We start from the raw sequence: 10,614 nt of genomic DNA on the forward strand, positions 1-10,614 counted from the left end.
AATAAATATTTTTAATAGCTATCGGTATGTAGGATCAAGCATTTTTATACAAGAAAAAGTTGTTTGCACACAGAAGGAATTAAATAAGGGATTTTCACTGCTTATTGTTTTATTTACCATATTCAAAAATTTAATAATATATTTTTCTAACAACTTTTTTTTATTGAGAAGTGATATATTAATATTTTAATTACTTTTATATTTTTTTAATTTAAAATATTATTATATTATGATAGAGTTGTGAAATGTAACATCATAAAACATTAATATTTTTATTTTATTTTTTAATTAAAAATACTATTATATTATTATAAAGAATTGTGAAGTGTGTGCTTTAGTGTCAAAAGATAAGTTTTCCTTTTTCATTTAAACATATTACACTAATGAAATATTGTCTACAAATATGACTTTTATAAATTAACGATTATCATCAAATCATAATCACGGAAAAGTTTTTAAGATAGTTTTATCAATAATATTGAACGAATTAAAATTAAAGTATTTTCTAATGTACTAGTTAATTTTTAATTTCTATCAATAAATCAATTCTTTTACTATGTTTTGTGAAATACCTGAATCTGTTTGAAAATTTTATAAGTTCAATTCACCCTTCTCTTGAACTTAGACACTAATAAAACCAACAAAATTTAGAGGCGTTTCCTTTAGGGGTGGGGGTTGGAGGGGAGAAAAATTGCTTGGGCTGCGTGGAAGAAAGTCTGTGAGCCCTGTGAGGTAGGTGGTCTTGGCATTATTGATTTGAAAGTTTTCAATATAGCACTTTTAGGGAAATGGATTTGGCGTCTCGGGACAGACAAGGGAGGCTTGCGGAAGGATGTTATTGAGTTTAAATACGGAGGGTGGAGAAGTCTGAGAGAACAAAGGAATCTTGCTAATATGTCCCTTTGGTGGAAAGTTTTGAAAGAGGTTTGGGAGTTTGAGAGTTGGGGAAGGAGGTTTGAAGATCGTTTCAAGTGGAAGATTGAAAATGGGAAGTCTATCAGTTTTTGGGAAGATAATTGGAAGGGGTGCAGTAACTTGAAGAGTGTTTTTCCAAGATTGTGTTCTTTGAGCTGTCTGCCAGAGTCTAAAGTGGCTGAGTGTGGGTATTGGGTTGACGGAGTCGGGAAGTGGAATCTTCTTCGGAGAAGGAAATTGTTCGAGTGGGAAAAGGATCTAGAAAGACAACATTTTGAGATGCTCCAAGGACTGAGGCTAGTTTGGATATGGATGATGGCTGGGTCTAGAAGAACGATGAGTTCTCTATGTACACGATTAATTATGCTTATGTTCTCTTAAGGGGTGAGCCTGAAGGGGGGATCAATATTGGGTTTGTTATGTTTTGGAAGACTAAGGCTTTGCCTTCGGCCCAAGTCACTGCTTGGAGGGTCTTTGAAAATAAGTTAGCCACCAAAGGAAATTTGGTAAGGAGAGGGGTAGAGCTCAGGAATGTTTGATGTATTATGTGCAGGGTGGAAGAGGAGTCCTATAGTCATTTGTTTTTTAGTGCATAATAGCTTGGTTGGTCAGGAGTCAGTGTTACGCTTGGTTAGGTTTGGCGTCTGTGGATCATTCTGATGCTTTCTTTCACTTCCTACAGTTTAGGATGTGTAGTGCATAAGAATTTGTTAATGTGATTTGGGGAACCATCTGGACTGTTGTATTAAATGAGATTTAGAGGCGCATGAATAAGGTAATTTTGAAAGGGGGAGTGGTGGGTGTTTCGAAAGTGTTTACGCTTATTCAACTAAAGTCTTGGTTGTGGGTTGTCTCCAAGGTACTTTCAGCTGTTTTCTCTTATGCTGGATTGTCTCCACGGACAGTATAGGAATGCTTTGTTCGTTCCTGAAAAAGTTTTTAGGATCAACCTTGGTCTTCACTTTAGCCAATCTCTTGAAGTTATTATTGAAATACTTCAAACCCCAAATGCTGGCATGGGTGTAGCTTGTGAAACCATTGTTATTTACCCCAATGTCAAGGTCTCTGTAATTTATATATGCAGCTCTTGGAGAATTTGAAACATAAGGTTCCATATATTTATAGAGTCTTCTAATCCAATCCATATGCCTTTGTGCTATCTCGTCCCCTTCCTCTTGCCAGGTGACCCCATAGTGTATATGATAAATGTATTGAGATCTGTGCGAGAACGCAATTTCAGACTCTGAAATCTCGTTCATTATGCCCCCATAAGGAGCCAATTGAACTAGAGGATATTCAACCTTAGCGTCACAAAGCAAACGCAATAATCCTCGTAATCCCTCGATAGGAATAGGTTTTTTCACATAATCAGATTTTCCTTTGTAATTTCCAAAACGAATTTGAGTTTTGTTGAGCATAGATTCCGGGGGTTCATTGCCTGAAGATCCAATCAACAAAGCATTGTTGAAAACAGCTGAGCCAATCCAACTCGTCTCTTTACAGTCGTTTCTGTCCAAACCCAACTCTGGGAGGCTGTTTTGCATCAATGGAATAAGCTCTTCTACTCCTCCCAGAAACAAGGACACAAATCTGGCTTGTATTGTTAGCTTTCCATGTTTATTTGAATTAACCCTTGTTATGTCCACCCTAATTATTATGCGTTCGTCCAATTTATGGGCCACAAGCTGCCATTTTTGAATGATCTCGGTTGCATTCTCTTCCAATGTCCTTGAAACATCAAACATTGTCACGGTTGATGGAACTGGAACCAGTTTTACCTTCCAAGCCACAATGACTCCAAAGCTTGCTCCACCACCTCCTCTAATGGCCCAAAATAGATCCTCACCCATGGCTTGTCTGCCAAGAAGGTTACCATTCACATCGATTATGTGAGCATCTATGACATTATCTGCAGCAATACCGTACTTACGCATATGAGTCCATAACCACCTCCACTGATGTGGCCACCAATGCCCACACTAGCGCACACACCAGCTGGGAATCCAAGCGTTTTGCTTTTTTGGCTAATGCTGTAGTAAAGTTCACCTAGGGTTGCCCCAGATTGAACCCATGCAGTTCGGCTTTCTTCGTCAACTGTGATTTGTCGAAGGTTTAAGAGGTCAAGGAGGACAAATGGAACCTGGGCAACGTAGGAGAGACCCTCGTAATCATGGCCTCCACTTCGGGTTCGAATCTGCAGGCCATGGCGTTGGGAACAGATTATAGTGGCTTGAATTTGGGAAACATCCAGTGGTGTGACAATGACAAGGGGTTCTGAGCTTGAGTTGGAGAATCTACGATTTTCAATGGTATGATCTAGGACAGAGGAGTATGAAGAGTTGGTTTGGGTGTAAACAACATTGGAGATTGTGTTGGTGATGTCGGGATAATTGTAAAGACATCGAACAAAGTTTTCATGAGAATCTGCTGAAGAAGGTTCAAAGGAAAAAAAGAGTGCAATGGCAGTAACAAAGGTAAAGTAGGAGCTTAGATATTTCATTGTAATTTGAGAAAGAGCAATGCAGAGTCCCTAATTTATTGTAGTCTGGAGTCTCATGTTATGCCACTCATTCTTTGATATCCTTAACTGGAACATTTACTTTATATTTCAATACATTATTATTTTATTATAATATTGCTTTTTATATTATTTTAAGCAAGATGCGACAGATGCGACAAATGCGCCAATGTATATATATTTTTTTGACCAAATTTTGTTTAAAGCACATAATATACATTTAATAAATAAATAAATAAAATAAGATATTAATTTATTAAGATATAAAGTGTATGTTTTTAGTATAGAGAGTATTAATATATATCAACACCCATATTTGACCAATTAATGTGAGTTTAATGTCAATAATCATAATAAGTGTAGATACTAGGTTACGTAAGCGCCAAAAAAGAAAATACATTATTTTAACTGATGTTGACCAATGTCTAAATTCTTTGTTATTTCCTTATTTCATATTTAATAAAGAAAAACTCAGTTAAATAAATATTTATAATAGCTATCGGTACGTAGGATCGAGCTTTTTTATAGAAGAAAAAGTTGCTTGCACATAGAAGGAATTAAATAAGGGATGTTCAATGCTTATGGTTTTATTTACCATATTCAAAATTTAATAATATATTTTTCTGACTACTTTTTCACATCATCAATATACACTTAACATTCTAAAATATTAATATTTTAATTGATTTATTTTACATTTTAATTTAAAATATTATTATATTATTATAAAAAGTTGGGAATTGTAACATCCTAAAATATTAATATTTTTATTTTATTTTTTAATTAAAAATATTATTATATTATTATAAAGAATTGTAAAGTGTGTGCTTTAGTATGAAAAGATAAGTTTTTCTTTTTCATGTAAACATGTTACACTATCTTTTCTAACAGGAGTAAATGTCCATAAGTCAAATTTAGCAGGCGTAAATGTCTCCAGAAGTAGTATTGACTGTTATACTGAGACTCTGAATTGTGAGCAGATGAGCATTCTATTTACTTACCTTGGCATAAAAGTGGGGGGAAATCCAAGGAAGAAGAAGTTTTGGGAGCCGGTTTTGAATAAGTTGAAATCCAGGCTCAATGTGTGGAAAGGAAGGTTCTTATCTATGGCGAGTAGGATATGTCTCTTAAAATCTGTTATCACAGCTATATCGCTTTACTATTTGTCCCTATTTAGAGCACCGGAGTCGGTATGCAAAAGCACAGTTAGCATCCAAAGAAGGTTTCTATTGGGGTGGGGAAATGAGAAGAGATCGATCTCATGGGTCAGTTGGAAGAATGTATGTAAACTAAGAGAGGAAGGAGGACTGGGCCTCATGGACATCCGCAATTTTAATACTGTGCTCTTGGCTAAATGGAGATGGCGCTATATCTATAATGAGAGAGGGAGGTGGAAGGAATGCTTGGAATCTAAGTATGGTATGGATCTCGATAAACCCCAAACATCAGTAAAACTCCAATCCTGGTGGTGGTGGAGAGATTTAGTGAAGATATGTAAGGAGAGAGGTGGTGAAGGTTGGTTCCAAGAAGAAGTCAGATGGTCACTAGGAAAGGGTGATAAAGTGAAATTTTGGGAGGATGTGTGGATCGGAAATCAGCCCCTAAAAACCTTATTTCCTAGATTGTTCTCTATATCTTTAAACTAGGGTCAAAGGGTGGAAAAGATAGGTGCGTGGGAAGAATCGGGGTGGCGATGGAATCTGCCGTGGAGGCGAGGAAGATTTGAGTGGGAAATTTCGATGGAAGTGGAGCTTGGCATGCATATATTTATGGCAAATGTATCTAAGGATGAGAAGGATGCCCAAATGTGGAGAGGTGATGAATCTGGGTGCTTCTCGGTGAGCTTTGCATATGAATGCCTAACCAAGTATGAAAGAGGCCCTCAACTTGACGTGCTCAAGTATTTGTGGAAGATTAAGGCGTTCCCAAATGCGATGATCACAGCTTGGAGGGTGCTGCTAGGAAGAATGTCAACAAGAGAATGCTTGAGTAAGAGAGTGGTCTTGCTAAACACAACTAGTTGCGCCTTATGCCAAGTTGAGGAAGAATCGTATCACCACCTCTTCATAGAGTGTAAATATGCCTGGTGTGTTGGGTCTTTATGCTTTAAATGGATTGGAATCTTATCTGTACAACATAAAGAGATAATAATTCATTTTGAGAGCTTTCATCTGGCCCAATGTAGCAGTAACCAAAATCTGGTTTGGAAAGGGATATGGGCAGCTGTTGTGTGGTGTATATGGGAGCATAGAAACTTTGTTGTGTTTGACTAAGGTGTTGCAGATGCGGAAGAAATCTTTTCAAAAGCTAGCTCAAATCATGGCTTTGGATGAAGCATAAGGCACATAACTTTAGCTATTCTTATGCAGAATGGGTCATGAACCCTTTATCATGTATAAGGAGTTGTAAGTAAGTTTCCTTAGGCGGAGCTATAATGGTTTTGAGTGGCGCTGTAAAATGTGGCCTAAGAAAGTTGGTTCTAATTATCCTGGTTTGGGCTTATGTAGCTCCTCTGTGGGGGGGAGCTGGGTTCATGGGTCATTGGTCGGGGTGTTTCTTGGTTGGTGTATGGTTGTTGTGGGGGTGGTATTAGGGGTGATGCAGAATGATTCTACTAGGGTCTATTATGTTCCTTGCGTTGTGGTCCGGATGGTTTTCCCTGCTTAGGGCTGGTAGGGTGTTATCCCTGTTGTTGCAGGAAGGAATATGGTTAGTAGGTGCACAGAGAACTTTGGAATTGTCGTAGATGAGTTGGTACATGGTGAGGTGTTGTGAAGGGTCTCATGGTGCAATCCCTTGCTTGATGCCAACAAAGCCTCATATAGATGTTGATGTAAGCTGAAGAGGAATGTATGCCCTGGGAGCATATGGAGCATAATGGCGTAGGCCTTCTCGAGGAGGTAAGTAGGTGGATATGTGGAAGATACATGGTGTAGTTTTTCCAACTGGTGCACGTGGAAGGTCTCTGTCACTGGCTAAAGGGAGGTTAGGCAGGTTGGCTACAGATGAAGGAGTGGTGGATGGGTAGCTTATGCAGGTTTTGTTGGAGGTTGCTGGTGTGGAGGAAATTTTAATACATGGCGCAATCTGCAAAGTAGATATGTAGAGGTTTCTGTTGCTTGACACCAATAACAAGTTGGCCTGCGGGTTACAATGGCTATTTGTCTTCTAGTGGACTTGGTCGCCCTTCAATTGCGCAGATGCAGTCCTTCTGGAAGTGTTTTTTGGTTAAAATTTTATTGGATTGGATCCATTGTGTTGGAATTCTCTCAGTTCCATATGTTCATCATCGTAGGGTCGACTTGATGGATTTGGCGCTTGGGTGTTTGGTTTACTTTTGTTTGCTGACAAAGACTGAGTTTAGTTGTTGGACTTTTGTGTCTTGTCTTGAGAATGTGTTCCTTTGGAGGGTTGATGTAATTGTATATCGATGTGCTCTTGTATCTTATTATGGTATGTTAATGTTGTTGATGTGTCGTAATGTCTATTGGATCTCTAATTGGTTGGGTGATAAGAAGCTTGTGTTGGGATTATTTGTATAAGGGTTGGGACATCCTTGAGTGCCTCATTTTATTTTATTTATTCTTTGCTAATAAAAAAATGGTGAAAATACTTCATTAACTAGCAATACCATGGGAATGAGTGAGTTTAATACAAAAACTTACACAAGAAACATTTTTTCAATTGCAATTTCATATATGGATTGCATCTTATATGGTTAAAAGAGTATTGACTCCAAAACATGAAGTTGCTAAAAAAAATTAATGACATGATTATTGATAATTATTCGGGAAAACAACACCATTTATTGTCTTTTGATGAGGTTGAAGGAGACACACATAATATATACCAACAAGAGTATTTGCACTCCATTGCTTTAGATGGCTTGCCACCCCATATTTTAAAGCTTAAAAAAGGGGGCACCATTCTTGTGAAACATAGACCCTAAATTTGTGTTATGTAATGGGACAAGATTACTATGTTGTGGATTTTACATGAACACGTTGGATGTTGAAATCTTAACAAGTCATCATGCTGGGAAAAGATCTTTCTCACCTATAATTAAACATAAAACAACAGAAAATGCAAGTCTTCCATTTATTCTTCTTAGGAAACAATTTCTCGTAAAATTAAGTTTTGTCATTACTATAATAAATCATAGGGACAAATTTCTCCTGTGTGTAAGAGAATGCATTTATTCTAATTCATTGTTTTTTCATTAACATAAGATAATTTCATATCAACTCATAGTTGTTGTAACCATTTTGAAAAAAAAAAAAGAAATCTACATTATGGTTTTTCCTGTTCATTCAATCTTTTATTATAGAATATATACTATTATGTTTATTCAATCTTTTATTATAGAATATATACTATTACCGTGTCTTAAATATATTACATTATTTTCTTTAGATGTAATTTTTTAAAACTAAAGAAATTATGAATGATATGTTGAGAAATTATGAATGATATGTTGAGGACGATCTTCACTTCCATGAATATGCCTTTTGATTAAAAATAATTCATGGTTCATATTTATTTTCACCAATACACATAAATTCATAACATATGAATTAACATCATTTTAACTGACACTAACTTAAATAAATATTAAAAATATATTATACTAGTGTTGACTTAATCGTCACTAACTTAAATAAGTAATAAAATAAAGAAATTAATGTTGATCTAACTTACACTCACTTAATAAATATAAATAATAGAAATAGACAATAAATAATATTAGCATCAACTAGGTTTATATGAACCTTACTGATGGAAGAGGTCCAAGGACAAGTTCAAATACAAGTTCAACAAAGAGAAGATTCGGGCCTACCACTAGAGCTATAACTAAGAAGATCCAAGAAGACTGGGATATGGCTACTGACAGCAGAGAAACTTCCCAATACTTGATCAAAGATGTCGTAACTCTAATGTAGAGTAGAATTTAATTAGAATAGGAAATTATTTGTATTTTTTCTTATAATTAATTTTGGCACCTAAAACACCAACCTAGGTTAATTTAGGGTTTCTAAAACCTCTAAATTAACCAAGGTCGGTTTAGAAAGCCCATAAAGGGGGTGAGCGTACAACACTAGTCACACCCCTCCCATGTGTTTCATTAGGTGCCACTTTTTGGTGGAAAGTTCATTTGAATTTCCCTCATTTGAATTTTCAGCCCTCAATTGTTATATAATGAGTAGCTTGGTTCTTGTATTTGCAAAATTAATCATATGAGTGAATTGTTGCAAAATTTATGTCAATTACACTCCTGTCTTCTACTCTTCTTAGGATAGACGTTTGATCTTCATTCTTCACCCTTCAAGTGATTAGGCCTCACCTATCACTCCTCATACATCTCATGCACCTTTAAGCATACCACATCTCTTAGGAGATCCTTGCACGCCTCTTTCATATGCTTCCGCCACCATCATTTAAGTTTTGTCACACATGAAGACACTTCTTCCATCATTTACTAATTTTAATATTTATATTAGTTAGCATTGACAAAATTAACATTAATTTAACACTAACATAAAATATATTTACTGGTTAAAAATGTTAAAATAATTAGCATCGACTTAGAATGATTAAACCTACTCTATTATTGTCTAATATTAAGTGAATTCTATTTGTCGATCGACTTAGAATTAACTAAGTTGACTGTACTACTTGGTAGTGAATATTAGTTTAATTGATCGTACATGTTTAACAAAATATAAATTAAAAAATTATTTATTTTACGTTGTTCAAACCCCAAATTTTGGCTTGGGTGTAGCTTGTGTAGCCATTGTTATTTACCCAATGTCAAGGTCTCTGTAATTCATATATGCAGCTCTGGGAGAATTTGAAACATAAGGTTCCATATATTTATACATTCTTCTAACAAAATCCATGTGTTTTTGTGCTATCTCATCCCCTTGCTCTTGCCATTTGGTGTTATAGTGAGAAAACGGAATTTCAGATTCCGAAATCTCATACATTCTACCCCCGTAAGGAGCCAATTGAAGCTGAGTATTTTCAACCTTAGCATCATAAAGCAAACGCCATAACCCTTGTAATCCTTCAACGGGAATGGGTTGGCTAACATAATCAGATTTTCCTTTGATCAATGCTTATTGTTTTATTTACAGTATTCAAAATTTAATAATACATTTTTCTGACAACCTCTTTTTCATTAAAACGTTACACTAAATAAATCTTTTCTATTAATATGAGTTTTATAAATTAACGATTATCATCCAATCATAATCATGGAAAACTTTTTAAGATAGTTTTATAAATAATATTGAATGAATTAAAATTAATTTTTTTGCTAATGTACTAGTTAATTTTTAATTTTTATCAAATTCGAAATACTAGAATCACGAGTATTTTTAACATTATAAATAAAATGGTGGAAGAAAATCATATGAGATATTTTTGGGATTTAGAATTTAATAAATACGTTGAATAAAAAGTTACCCCACTAATCACCTTTTCGTTTCTAAAACAATATTAAAGGATAGTAGCATAAATTTGTTGCAAGATTTACAATATGTTTATATTTTTAAAAAAATTAAGACGTGCGGATAAACTAAGATTTTTTTTTTTATCAATAAAAAGAAATAAATTAAATGAACCCAATCCTTATATAAAATATACCTACCAATGAAAATTTTTACAAAACACTACACCAATACAGTGACATCCACAGATCACGAAGATAATCTGTAGCCAAACAGAATGCAAAATATGATCAATTAAGATGAAGCAAATATATTTTAGTTAATCTTAAAAGTTATTTTATATAATTATTGCACTGTTCCAGGACTATGCAGAAGTTGGCTTCAAGGATTTTGGAGATAGAGTAAAGGAGTGGACATGTTTGAATGAGCCACAAACTTACAGTGAAGACTCTGGGACTCAAACTTTTTAGTACACATTGCTACTTATAAGAAAATGATAAAAAATGATAAGAAGAAAAGATGTTTCTTATTCTCTTATGTGTATATTACATCGGTCATGTATAGGAAATATACATGGAGTTTCTCTCTCCCAAATTACAATCTAATTAGGTAGGATACTAATCATGAGATTCTATAATTATTAAATTAATTGCATATAATTGGGTACAATATCGTCAAATATTGCATACAATAATTGCATATAATTTTATAATTATTATTTCCTTAATACTC

At 34.8% G+C, this 10,614-nt stretch overlaps 1 pseudogene; it reads right to left on the reverse strand.

Annotated features, from left to right (window-relative positions):
• Positions 1 to 1,736: 1,736 nt before the first annotated feature.
• Positions 1,737 to 3,415, reverse strand: LOC137809439 (tetrahydroberberine oxidase-like; annotated as a pseudogene).
• Positions 3,416 to 10,614: the final 7,199 nt, after the last annotated feature.

This window comes from Phaseolus vulgaris, chromosome 2, assembly GCF_051622355.1.
Source record: "Phaseolus vulgaris cultivar YP4 chromosome 2, ASM5162235v1, whole genome shotgun sequence".
Classification (NCBI taxonomy): Eukaryota; Viridiplantae; Streptophyta; class Magnoliopsida; order Fabales; family Fabaceae; genus Phaseolus; species Phaseolus vulgaris.